General features: G+C 41.1%; 1 protein-coding gene across 2 annotated transcripts in view; it reads left to right on the plus strand.

The window, feature by feature from the left end:
• LOC147101461 (unconventional myosin-Id-like) overlaps positions 1-13,819 on the plus strand; it is a 561,768-nt gene that overhangs the window by 350,303 nt on the left and 197,646 nt on the right. The window lies entirely within an intron of this gene.

Consider the following 13,819-nt stretch of genomic DNA (forward strand, 5'->3'; position numbering starts at 1 on the left):
ACTAAATCAATGCAGAAGACCTGAAAATCAGGATAGAATCCAGTCCTGAATTTCCCAAAATGCACTAAAGCTGAACTTTGAATGTCTGTCCTGAGAAATGAGGGGCTATGTTTCAGGTTTTTTTATTTGTCCTGAATATCCTTTGGCACAGAATCTCTGTTCCTGATATAGCTGAACCTTTTAAGATGTAGTTGCAGCCTTTATTGTCCTAACCACGTACCGATCCTGTTGACTCAGTGCAAACTCTGGAAGCATGATGAGTCAGAGAATGATGTAATTGCAGTAAAAGCCTCTTAATGGGAGGACTCCTGTGGCAAGCAAAACACTTCCTTCATCTGTTCACTGCTGACTAGAAGACGGCAGATAACGTACATGTACCGATCGGGTGCAAGATGTGGTTAGTCGCACCGTCCTGTAGGTGTGTTTGTATTCTATAATAATGACTTTAAATCGATCCAGTTGAACGCCTTGGGCCCTATTGTACTGTATGGCAATAAGATAAAGCTGTGCGTGCCTAATCTATCATGCTAGGTATACGTCATGTAGTTCTGGGAAAGCCCATTCACTCATCACAAAGGGTCAGAGTACTGGCTTACCTACTTGCAAAATGAATCCTTTAACTACTGCTTTTATCTGAACCACCTGCATCTGCTAATCCATTAATGGATTTGCTTCATTGCTAGCCTAATGCTGTATTTACTTTCACACGGTGTCACCAATGACAGCCCTGACAGCAGCAGCCCTGCCATCCGATTAAAAGGCACTGGTGCTGCCCCATAGAGTCTGAGACCTGCAGAATAAGCTGGCAGAATAATTGAAGTCCCTCATCCCTGGTACCATTCTAGTAAATATACTCAGCCGGACATCCTTCCTAAAGTATGGTGGCCAGAATTGGACACAATACTTCAGCTGGGGCCTCAACAGTGATTTATAAAGGTTTAGCATAACATCCTTGCTTTTGTAGTCTATGCCTCTGTTTATAAAGCCGAGAATCCCATATGCTTTTTCAGCAGCCTTCTCAACTTGTCCTACCACCTTCAAAGATTTGTGTACATCCACCCCCAGGTGTGTCTCTGTTCCTGCACCACCTTTAAAATTGTACCATTTAGTTCAAATTGCATTCTTAATTCTTCTTACCAACATGCAACACTTCACACTTCTCTGTATTTAATTTCATCTGCCATGCGTCTGCCAATTTCGCCAGTCTATGTCCTCCTGAAGTTCTGTTACTATCCTCCTCACTGTTTACTACATTTCCGAGTTTTGTGTCTTCTGCAAACTTTGAAATTATGCACTGGTCCTAATACCGACCCCTGGGGCCTGGGGGATACCACTGTATACTTCCCTCCAGTCTGAAAAACAGCCGTTCACCACTACTCTCTGCCTTCTGTCCCTTAGCGAATTTCAAATCCATGCTGCTGCTGCCCACTTAATCCCATGGGCTTCAATTTTGCTAACAAGTTCATTATGTGACACTTTATCACACGCCTTTTGAAAGTCCACATACACAGTATCAACCGCACTACCACCTTCAACTCTCTCCGTTACTTCATCAAAGAACTCAGTCAAAGGAATGTTGGTCTTTATCTCGAGGAGATTTGAATTCAGGAAGTAATGCTTCAGTTGTACAGAGCCTTGGTCAGACCCCATCTCGAGTACTGCGTTCAGTTTTGGGCACTGAATCTCAGGAAAGACATATTGGCCTTGGAGGGCATACAGTGCAGATTCATCAGAATTATACCAGAGTTTAAAGGGTTAAGAAATGACAGGTTGCAAAAACTTGACTTGTATTCCCTTGAGTTTAGAAGGTGGATGATTTAAACCAGGTACTTAAAATGATTAAGGGCGATAGGGTAGATACAGGGAAACCATTTCCTCTCGTGTGGGAATCTTAAAACTAGAGAACGGCCATTTAAGAGTGAAATCAGGATGCACTTTTTCACACAAAGGTTAGTGGAAATCTGGAATTCTCTATCCCAAATGGCTGCTGATACTGGGTGCATTGAAATTTTCAAGACTGAGATCGATAGATTTTTGTTGGGTAAGGGTATCAAGGGAAATGGAACAAAGGGGTGTAAGTAAGGTACAGATCAGCTGTGATTTCATTGAAGGGTGGAACAGGCTCATGGGGGTGAATGGCCTACTCCTGTTCCTATGAACCAACCACTAGAAGGTGCAAGTGTGACCCAAAATGACTTTACCTACTGATGGATTCTCTCTTTCACTGTGGCAAAGCACTCAAGCCTCTGCCCAATTCCTCAATTTGATGCCGAGGCCAAGACGGAGAACATGGCATGTGAGGAATTATGGGTGAAAACCCAAGTACAAAGTATTAAAATACTGTACCAATGAGCTGTCATCTCAAACCTTTGGAAGTCGTGTTTTATACCCAAACAAAATGTCGTCTTTAGCATTTACTTTTCTCCTTGCAGCTAAACACATTTTAATTTTCTGTTTCTTTAATTGTAGTTTCTGAAAATGCAAAATCTGCACAGAAGCAGTTTCTGTTGTACAGGAAGTTTCTGTTTGAAGCACTATATCTATAGGGTACAACATATAATTGAGATAAATCCAGTAACAACACTGTTTTGAGTTTCTGTCCTTCATATGGCTGATGATTTCATCTTACTGAGACAATGGAATTTCACCAGATTGTCTCAGTTCTGTTTGTTTAAAGCTTAAGGTGTCACTTCAGGACCGAAGGTAAACACTTTCCCCTGCTTCATTGGTGCTTCTTATGAGTCACCCAGAGTTAGGCAGGGGCTGAGAGCATTTACCAGTTGTGTCGAATTACCACAGAACAGGAAGTTATTAGAGAGGGCCCAAGGTCTGTTGAAGATCTATATTCTGCTCTATAAATAATTGATCATTGACATGAGCCTCATCAGGAAGCAATGGTGATTACAACTGGAGTGACAACTATCCAACCAGCAGTCACTCTCGAGACCATGTTTTTCCTGTGGTGTGTGATAGTGGCTCACCTGTGTGGTTTTTGCCATAGGTGTAGTTTTAGCTCCTTCAGGTATATCACTGAAACTTACCATTTTCACTCATTTAAAAGGGTGGGGTCCAGTGTGATCCAATAGTTTATTTCTCTGAGTCATTACTCATCATTTATACTCTCTAACTTCACAATTGGCATAGTTTATATACATTTGTAATGTTATGTGGACAGAAGTGTAGCTATTTAGAGCGCTTCGTTATGAGGATTGACTCCAAAGATTGAGATTATTTACCTTGCAGTCTTAGAGGGGATAGGATTGAAGTTTTTTTAAATGAAGGGATTGGATACAATCTAGTTTGATAGGTTATTTGAAATGGATAGGGTTAGTCAGGCTAGAGATCGTGCCTATAAAATCAATATGCAAAGAGTTAGGTTAGATTCCAGGAAGTATTTCATTTTTGGAAAGAGCTCCTGTCCCTCTGAAACAACCGCTGTGTATTGCATTGCTACATTCCTTTAAAAGGGAACTTGACAAGTTCCTTCGAGAAGAGGATATTTCCATTGATGGGACAAGGTACTAGTTGGTCTCCTGGATATGTTTTGGGATTAGCAGAGCAGTTTCTCCTGAACTGATCTTGTTTTTTTTTTCCCCTCTTGCAGGAGATGGTATGGTTAGGGGCTGAATGACTGATGTGCAATATTGGACAGTTGACTGCATGGGGTGGGTTTGATTAACCTTTTCCTGGCCACCTTTTCATACGTTAGAGCTGTAACAATGGGAAAATAGTTTTTTGATGGTTCCATGAGAATATATCAATGAAGCCATTATTATTTAATGCTCCAGTTATATTGCACCACTAGCAGTTTAGTTATTTTGCTGAGTTACATTGTTGTTGAGGAGGGGAAAGGCAGAAATGTATGCATATGTGCCTGCACTACTTCTGACTGGATTCTGATTGCCAACAAGAGTTCTATAGTCAGTCAGTCAACATAACCATGCTGAACATAAGGGTTCTGGCTATAGGCTGGTCAGATGATGTCTAAAGAACTTGTTCCTGTCAACTTCCCTGGTTGTCTATGACTTGTTGTCATTCTTCTAATTGTATAGAAGAGATGGCTATTGTACCGTTAGAACGGAATGGTCATTAATCACCGCAGTGGACCGTCTGAGTATTTTTAAACTTCCAAACTGTGCGCCAGCTACGTTTAATCTGTGCTAATGGTGAGTGCACCCAACTCCAACCAAAGGGGCGAACAGCAAATGTTTTGCTGACAGGAAACACTTATAATGGGATGTCCATTCGATGGCCTCCTGAGATGCCGAGTGGAGAAATGAGGTGCTTCCCGCAGCAGATGTTTCCAAATGGCGTCCTAATGCAAGACATGCAATGTAATTGCAGCATCCTTTGTTCATTGGATAATTGGTGATTATTTACTCTGGTGTATCATGAAGCTTCAATTACTGGGGTTTATCTCTAAAGGGGAGGAGTAAAAGCAGGACATAAGTAATAGGATTGATTATGAAATCAAATAGTTCTAAACTTGGTGCTGAATGCTACTTAATCTAGTAAAGATTTAAATGGATTTGATTGCATTACCTCCTCAGAAATAAAATTGTATTAATCTAAAGCAATAATAGTAGTTTGATAATATAGTTAAGAAATTACATGGGGCACTGAATTCTATCATAGGCTAAAGTACTGAGAGGTTAGTATATTCAGAATAGCCAGTAAATCTCACTGAGGTACTCAATCATATCTTTAATTTATAAATATAATATGAAATTATTCTGTTGGATCCCAGGTTGAGTAATTGCACTTTGGGGAAAAAAACTGCCTGAAATCCACAGCTGAAGGATGGTGTGGAGGAGGCTGAAGCACAACTTCTGAGGGAGGGAGGGAGGGACAAGCAGATACATTCCCTCTCTCCAATCCATCTTCTGCTGGCTAGGCTTGGTAATAGGTTGCTGCCACGTTTTCCAACCTAGATGGTAGAGTAAATGAGGGGAAACTGCTCCCAGTGCCAGAAGGGCTGGTAACCAGAGGACAGAGATTTACGGTAATTGGCCAGAGGTGAGATGAGAATTTTTTTTACGCAGCGAGTTATTGTGATCTGGAATGCACTACTTGAAAGGGTGGTGGAAGCAGATTCAATAGTAACTTTCAAAAAGGAATTGGATAAATATTTGAAGGGGAGAAAATTGCAGGGCTCTGGGTAAAGAGCTTGGGAGTAGGACTAATTTGTTAGCTCTTTTAAAGAGCCAACACCAGCTTTAGTACGATGTGCTGAATGGTCTCCTTCTGTGCTGTAAGTTTCTATAATTCTATGTCAGAGGGCCTTGGATGGGAAAAATCAAGTAAAATCAAAGAACAGGGAGAGGAGAACCTCTTATCTTGATAAAGTACACATGTAATAGCTATCCACCTCTTTTAATGGTGCACCTTTTTAACCTTTAAAAATCAGTAATATTACAATTTCAGTTTGCATTATTTTCTTTAATTGCAATTTTTGTGGCATTGTGTGCAAACTGAGGTAAAAGAATTGTACTGATTCCCTTTTTGGGATGTTATATGTTCAGGTCAGGGCGGTGCAAAATATTCCTTAGTGGCCCAGTGGAGGCTTGAATTGAGATTCTGACTGAGGAATATCCGTGTGTTTAAAAATGAAAAGCCCAACCTCAGCACCACATTAAGGAAGTAAAGTAACTGGATATGGGAAATGAAGAGGTAAAAAACTAGAAAGTGAGAAGATTAAAAGAGAAACAAAAATGTTAAATTATTGTGATCACAATATTTGAACCACTGATTTTGAAATTGGGGCCCAAAGTGTTCTGTTTTGGGCTAGTAACCAGGAGAAGCAATTTGTGCTCTGCTTCCAGTCCTACACAAACACATGAAGATATGAAGTAACTGGCAGTAGTTTACTTTTCAAATCGGAAAAGCAGCTCACCCTTGGCTTTTTGATCATTTCTAGCCCTGAAAAGTGCACGAAGGATCAAATGTTTGGCAGTTACATTCGCATCCTCGATCCCAGGGCATGATATCTTGGCATGTCATTTCAGCCACGCTTGTTTTTTTTCAATAATTAAGCAAACCAGGTGAAAGGGCAAGACCCATAGCACAGCACAGCACCGAGGTTGAATAAAGTAGGAGAGATGGTGAGGGAAATTTGAAAGTAATTAGGCGAAGCCTGTAGATTGTGGGAAGACCAAAGGTGCAGAGGGGATAAAAAGTTACACAGCTTTGAGATCCTGAGAAAGAAGGAATTAAAGGAGGAAACCATGCATTGAATTTTAATTTCATTGCATTGAGAAAGGAGAGCAGTTTGTAACATGTTTTCCCATTCCAATCTTGAAAATGCTCCAGACTATCTTTTATTCTTTATAACCCATTCTGTTTAATATGAACATTAGGAACATCAGTAAGCCATTCAGCCCCTCGAGCATGCTCCGCCATTCATTTAATGGCTGATCTGCATCTCTGTTGATCTCAGTCTTGAAAGTTCCAATTGTCCCAGTCTTTTGGGGGAGAAAGTTCCACATTTCTACTACCCTTTGTGTGAAAAAGTTCTTCCTGATTTCGCTCATGAATGGCCTTGCTCTAAGCTTGTTCTTTATTTCCCCCACCAGAGTAAACACTTCTCTGTATTGACCCTATCAAAACCTTCTAACATTCTAAACATCTCAATCAGATCACTCCTCAATCTTCTACAAGGAATACAAGCCATGTTTATGCAACCTGTCCTGATAATTTAACCCTCTAAGCCCTGGTATCATTCTGCTGAATCTGCGCTGCACCCCCTTTAAGTTTCATGTGAAGTGTGCTATCAGTGTACTCCATATCCTTGCTGGAGTATGGCAGTCACGCTGGATGATTAATAGTCATTTTGCAATAAGTTGTCCAAATCTGTAGTTGATTATCGTAAAATTCTACGGCCGGGAGTTTCATCCGCATTTGCATCCAGAGAGACGTGTAACCTGGGCGCCAGCCAATTACGTGGCTTAAAAGGTCGCAGAATTTTGGGCTTAGGTGAGTTACACGAGTAAATACAATACGCTCATGTCTCCTCAATCTTTTACATCCAGCCATCAAACCCTTCATCCGAACGAATCTCCGCCCACAAAACTTACCGCGCCCTCAAATGAGAGTATCCTCCAATTGCGCTTGTTCGGGGATCGCTTAATGATGCGACTAGATTTTCAGGCACAGCAGGAAAGAAAGTCATTCTTCTGGTGTTTAATTGCAATTTTTGGAGCTTTAAAAAAAATGTATCCTCACAGACCTTTATGGTATAAGTATAAGTCGCATAAAAAGTTGAAAACACTTCCCCGATTGCAGGTTTCTAAACATGCTTTGCCTGATGTGCATGAATGCTGGTGAAATGAGTTGAAACTTAAATTTTCTTACTTAAAGAAGAAATATATAGTGTGGGTTCGGTGTTTTCCTTAGGATTGTTTAAGCTGATTTACGGCCATTTTAAGATTGGGCATATTCTTAAGATTGGAAGATAATTGGGCGTAACTTGGCATTGACAAATTGGGCACAACATTGGGCACATGTTCGGGTCCAACTCCAGTTGCGCACAATGAGGAAACTCCAGGCCAATATATCGACAGCACTTTTAGGTCCAGTATGTGTTGTGTATTGATTGCGAGTTTGACACCAGTCAATACGGTAATGTAATGTGCGAGTTTAACACCAGTTAATACGGTAATGTAATGTGCATTGCATTATGGGAATTACCTGGGAAAGCTGCAGTCAGCCATTTCACCAATAAAGTAAAGATCACAGTTAGAAGCCTGTCTGCCTGACTCCGATTTAATTCGACGTATCTACATGCTTGATTTAACGCATTAAAGCATAGATACAGCTGCTTTGAACTATATCAAGTATTCAAAGAGTTAACCTTATTACAAAATCCAGTTTACCAGCAGCACAGAAGTGCAGCGGCTTACATGCTCTCTATTCAGAAAGACTTGCTGATTTGCTAGAATGTAGTTTTGATCTCAATTTTCCATTTCAAAAACCATTTTACTTTTCTTCAAACAACTTGCAGAGACCAGTGCTGTAGATAGATCAAGCATATCTTTTTGAATAGGGGCCTCACCTAACTACAAGATAGAAGCCCAACACCTCTTGTAAAATCTGTAAAGGCCACTCGGTATTCGAATTACATTTTGGACCTGGAAGTGTGTACCTAGCTATTCATTCTTATCAAACAACTAATTTCTTTGTGGGTTGATAAAGTCTGATCTGCGTGACCTTTTCTGCCTGGTAAGGCAGATGGTTCATCTTAACCCAGACAGATAGGAATAAGATAATCACTGAAGGGCTGATCTTAATGAAGATTAGTCACATACAGAGTGAAATGGTTCAGGCACATTGGTTACAATCTCGTCTCAATGTCAGCTGAACAAAGAAACTGTATTAACCTCCCCTCTTAGCTGAGCCACTCCAGAGGCCTCCTTTTAAAGCAACGTTTTTTTTAAAGGAAATCAATAGGTTGCCATGCTCTGCCTAAAATTCCACTGCAGCAGTCAGAGTAGCTGTTCTTTATTATCAGTATATATTTATTTTTAAATGATTCCAGTCCAGGTGAAATGGGCAGGGTGAATTGTGTTGGCATCATTATCTTTGCAGCTTTTGAATAGCAGACTGCAATGCAGTCTTTTGTCAGTTCATCTTTTTAAAGCTAAACACACAGAATTTTAAAGCACAGAAGGAGGCCATAACACTTTTGCTGGCTCTCTGAAAGAACTATCCACTTCATCCCATTCCCCTGCCCTTTTTCCGTTAACCCATTTAAATGTTTCTTTTTCAACGATTTAAACACTTCCCTTTCAACTTATGGGTTCTGACACCCCCCCCCACCCAACACAAGTTGGCAATTCTAACCCCCCCCCTCCCAGGACTTACCTTTGGGCCACTGCCGAGAGGCAAGCAGCCCAACATTCATGCTCCTCAAATGCGCAAGCTGCCTGTGGAGGCGCAACAGGTGCCGGTAGCTCAGGCATAAAATGTTAATGTGGCCCAAACTCTTGTCACTTGGTTGAGATGAGCGCTGCATATGCTGTGCTGAGTCTGGGCCTGAAAACCGGCCCAAATTAATTTCTACCTCCTTATTCTAACAACTCTCTACATAAAAACTTTTTCTCTCAACCTCTGCAATCGTTGCTTTTGGTGATTACGTCTAACACCATTGTTCAAGCATCAGCACTAGAAAGACTGCAGTGGTTCAAGGGGAAGGCCTTTCACTGCCTTCTCAGGGCAACTGGGGATGGCCAGCATTGCCCACATCCAGAGAACAATGTTTTTTAAAGTTACTAATTTGCTGACCAGTAGAATGTTTATTTTTCGATATTTACTTCATCAGAACTTCTCAATTTTGAATACCTCTATCTGATCTCCTCTTAACCTTATTTTCCAAAATGAAAACTGTTCCAGTTTCTCTAGTCTCCATTTGTGTGACAAATTTGTATCTTTTACATTCGTGAAACATGTTTGCAGCAATTGGTCCATTATAAACCAGTCACTTGCTATGTATTTGTGTTATTAAAACCAATCAAAGAAAAATTCTAACTCCTATCCATTTAGTTTGTTTGGTGCTGTAAAAGCAAGTACTGTATTGGTGAAAATAGCAATCTAAACTGAAAAACCCAACAGAATGACTGTGTGGGAGGTACTTTAATGGGCCAGTTTTAGTGCAGATATTGTCGGTTCAAAGTGGTTTAGATGTTGTCAGCAACACAGTCTCAGCACTATTTAACTGACTAAATCTAATTTTTGGATTTGTTGCGAGACCACCTGGAGAAAATATCGCTATGTCTGACATGGTGATTTTTTTTAGTTTCAAAGTTAAATTGACTCTCCTGTAACTTTTTTTAAAAAGCAGTAACATTGGGATGCATTCTCTGTCTATTGAGTCTGCACTGGGGCTCCTGAAATATTCCCCTCCCTCGTCTGTGGAGGTCTTCTCTTGTTCATTATCAAGATGACCTTTGATTGACATGTTCCCATTTCCTGAAAGTCAGCTCTCACCCTTGGTCTCATGCTGATAATGGGGTCTCTTTTGTCTCCTCCATCTGGCAGCCTCCTTATCTGACAGATCATTTCCAGCATTTCTGCCGTGACTTTGCTCCAACATTATATGCACTTCCCCTCCCTCCTCTGCTTTCTCCAGGGACTGTTGGTTCTATGACATCCCCCTTCACTTTTTCATCACTGGCTGCTGTTTCCCAAGCACTTTTTCCTGTAATCCGAGAAGATGCAACATGCTGCTTACCGCAATGTTTCCCAGAGTACCTAACATTCTTTCTTCAACAACAACTTGCATTTATATAGCGCCTTTAACATAGTAAAACGCTCCAAGGTGCTTCACAGGAGCGTTATCAGACAAAATTTGACACTGAGCCACATAGAGATATTAGGACAGGTGACCAAATGCTTGGCCAAAGTGGTAGGTTTTAAGGAGCATCCTAAAAGAGGAGAGTGAGGTGGAGAGGTTTAGGGAGGGAATTTCCGAGCTGAGAGCCTAGGCAGCTGAAGGCACAGCCGCCAATGGTGGGGCAAAGGAATTTGGGGATGCGCAAGCGGCCAGAATTGGAAGAACGCAGAATTCTTGGAGGGTTATTGGGCTGGAGGTGGTTACAGAGATAGGGAGGGGCGAAGCCATGGAGGGATTTGAACACAAGGGTGAGAATTTTAAAATCGATCCACAAGAGAGAGTGATTTACTTGTACATGCTCCAAAATAGTACATGCTGTTCACTGCTCAGAGTGCAGTAGTCACGATATTAGAAACATCAAATGCAGATTGAATGTCTGCTGTGCCAAGTATCTCTGGTTTGTCCATAAATATTATCCTGCCTTTCCCATGGCTCACCACTTCAACTTCTCCCCTCCCATTCTCACTCCAGCCTTTCATCTTTGGTCTCTTACATTATTATAATATATAAATGCAAGTTTGTTCTTTTACAAAGTTCCAACCATGCGCAACACAGACTAGAAGAATACTGCCCCCTCCTTCATCCTGAACACACTTTAGTTCACTGGTCACAGCATTAAATTCAATAATTTCACAGCCAACATCACTCAAACAGATGATCTGATCATCATTTCTTTCCTTTTTCTTGTACCTTGCTGTGTACAAATTGGCTGCCGTGTTTCCTACATCAGTGGTTTCCAACTTTTTTTCACAGACCCCAAATCTAAATTATAATGCTATATAATACTCATAATATGAAAGTGCTGCATGAAAAGAGTGTTTTAATAATGCTTTTAAGGTAACAGGTATTTACTTGCAGATACCAGTAAGATGGGTGTGTCTGCTTCTCACTGCAGAGCTTGTCTACTTTTGGTGTGAAGTTTGACAATGGCACTCATAAATCTTTCTCCACTTCCAGACTGAACCTGCAGTTTGACTTCATTGCTGCCATAGCAGAAAATGGTGTTGCTGGTAAGGTAGCAACACTTTCATTGCTTCTTTTACCAATTCTGGGTACTCCGCAGCAACAGATGGCCAAATCTGGGAAGGTGTTTGTTCCTGAAACAGGACAGTTCCACCAGCTCTTCTTCTGGTTTTCCCACTTAGTCTTGGGCAACATGATGATGTAACAAATGTTGAAAATGAATCCCGAACCCAATCTTTCTTATATTTTCAAAATAAACACTGAAGTACACTGCCAACGTTGCAAGATGAGCAATGATCACGCTTTCACACGCTCAACTGTCACTGTATCTGCATCCAGAAACTCGGTCAGTAGCAGGCGCGTATCTGAAACTCCATTGCTCAGTCTAGTTTTCCAAATCTCAATTTTCTTACTAAATGTTGCAATCTTGTCACCCCCTTGTATTGACAGATTCAGCATCTTTAACAGGTTACAAATGTCAGCAAGATACCCATAATTGGTCAGTGAGTTTTTCAGCTAATGCAGGGTTATGCACAGAAAGAAAAACCAGCAGCTCTTTACAAAGCTCAAAAACTCTTTCTAGAACTCTGCTGTGAGATAACCGACATATTTCAGTGTGAAACAATAATTTTTCAGGTCCTGCACCCATTTCTGAACACAGCTTTACAAATGGATGTGAATTGACAGCTGTCACGGCTGCATTTAACACAGCATGTAATTTGGGTTACATTCTTTTTGAAGCAAGGACTTGGCGATGCAACATAAAATGTGTCACAATTACCTGTGTGTTTGCGGCTCTTATTCTTGCAACAACACCATTCCTATTGCCCGTCATGGCAGCAGCGCCGTGTGTGTAAACAGCAACACAGTTCTCTCACTTAAGTGATTCTGACTCCATGAAATTATCCAGTAACTTGAATATTTCCTCACTCGTTGCTCGTTCTAGTACCGCCTGACAAAAAAGAAAATCTTCGAACATGTCCACCAGCCAAACATAGCGAAAGTAAATTAATAATTGCGCTGCACCACCAACATCAATTGTCTTATTGAGCTGAATTGTACACTGCTAATTCACAAAGCCTTTCTGTCCATTGGCATTTTATATCTCTTGAAAGCTCCTCGATTCTTCTACTAACTCTGTCATTAGAGAGTGGTACGGCCTTCAAATTTTGTGCTGCATCTTCACTCACCATCACTTTGCACATTTCTACAGCAAGTGGAAGAAACAGCTCCTCTCTGATAGTATGGGCTTTCTTGCTTTTAGCAATCTGAAACTCTGTTAAGAAGGATGCTTTCGGGGCCTTTTCTGGAACTGATGTTATATTTGTAATTTGAGCTTTTTGGCGACTGTATTCTTTTTCTCATTCAACGAAGTCTTTCGATTTACCTTTATATTCCAGATGCTTTGTTGTGAGGTGTCACTTTAGTTTTGCAGGTTTCATTGCTTCGTTGGATAAAATTTGTAAGCACACATCACTGAACTCCATAAATCTGAATTCTATATAACTTTCCTCATGCTTTCTGTTTGTTGTTTGTTTCTTGCTACTGTCCATGGCTTCAGCTGATCTTCTTGCAATGGCACTATGAGGTCATTTCAAATACTTTTCCATTTTAAAGTAATTTACTCACACACTATCATCGATCAACTTTTTAAGGGTGTCTTGTTGTACAAAAGCACATAGTTACCAGAAAGACAAAAACACAAAATCTGTTCTAAAGGTTATGTATATTTGTATTTGTTTTTGTTTGTTCTATATGGCAACTGTGAGTTTCTGCAGTGCACTATTGCGGAGTTTTTGGGCACTGTAAACAAGAAGTCGTTTTTACAGTTATACTCGGAAAGCGGGCCTGCCTTGGAGAAAATGGCGCCCTGGGCGAACTTGTATTTTGGCGCCCCTTCTTTGAGTTTAAGTATGTAGTACTTAAATATTTTTTAAAAACTCCCCTCTCTTGAACAAGGTTAGACTCACCTGGCACCCACCACCAGCCTTGGTAACTGCGGTGCTACTTGGCGATCTTCGTGCCGCTCTCAGCACTTCTCTATGCGCGCTCCCGTCCTAGGAGGGACAGCCAGCCCACTCTGCGCTGCACATGTGGCAGCCGCACTCCGCCCCCGGCTCACCCCAAGCCCGCCTCTGGCTGCCGCTCATTCGCTTACTCTTGACCACGGCGCCCTGGGCGGTCACCCACCAGTAAGACCGGCCCTGCTCGGTAAGCACTTTCAAATTATTTTGCGGATCCCCTGAAAAGTCTCTCTCGACCCCAGTTTAAGAACCACTATCCTACATTACAAGAACAGCAAGAACTAGGGGGCATAATCTTAAAATAAGGGGCTGCTCATTCAAAACTGAGATGAGGACAAACTTCTTCACTCAGAGGGTGGTAGGTTTGTGGAATTTGCTGCCCCAGAAAGCTGTGGAAGCTACATCATTAAATAAATTTAAAACAGAAATAGATAGTTTCCTAGAA

This window comes from Somniosus microcephalus, chromosome 24 (genome assembly GCF_052327205.1).
Source record: "Somniosus microcephalus isolate GS21.2 chromosome 24, FLI_Smic_1.0, whole genome shotgun sequence".
NCBI lineage: Eukaryota > Metazoa > Chordata > Chondrichthyes > Squaliformes > Somniosidae > Somniosus > Somniosus microcephalus.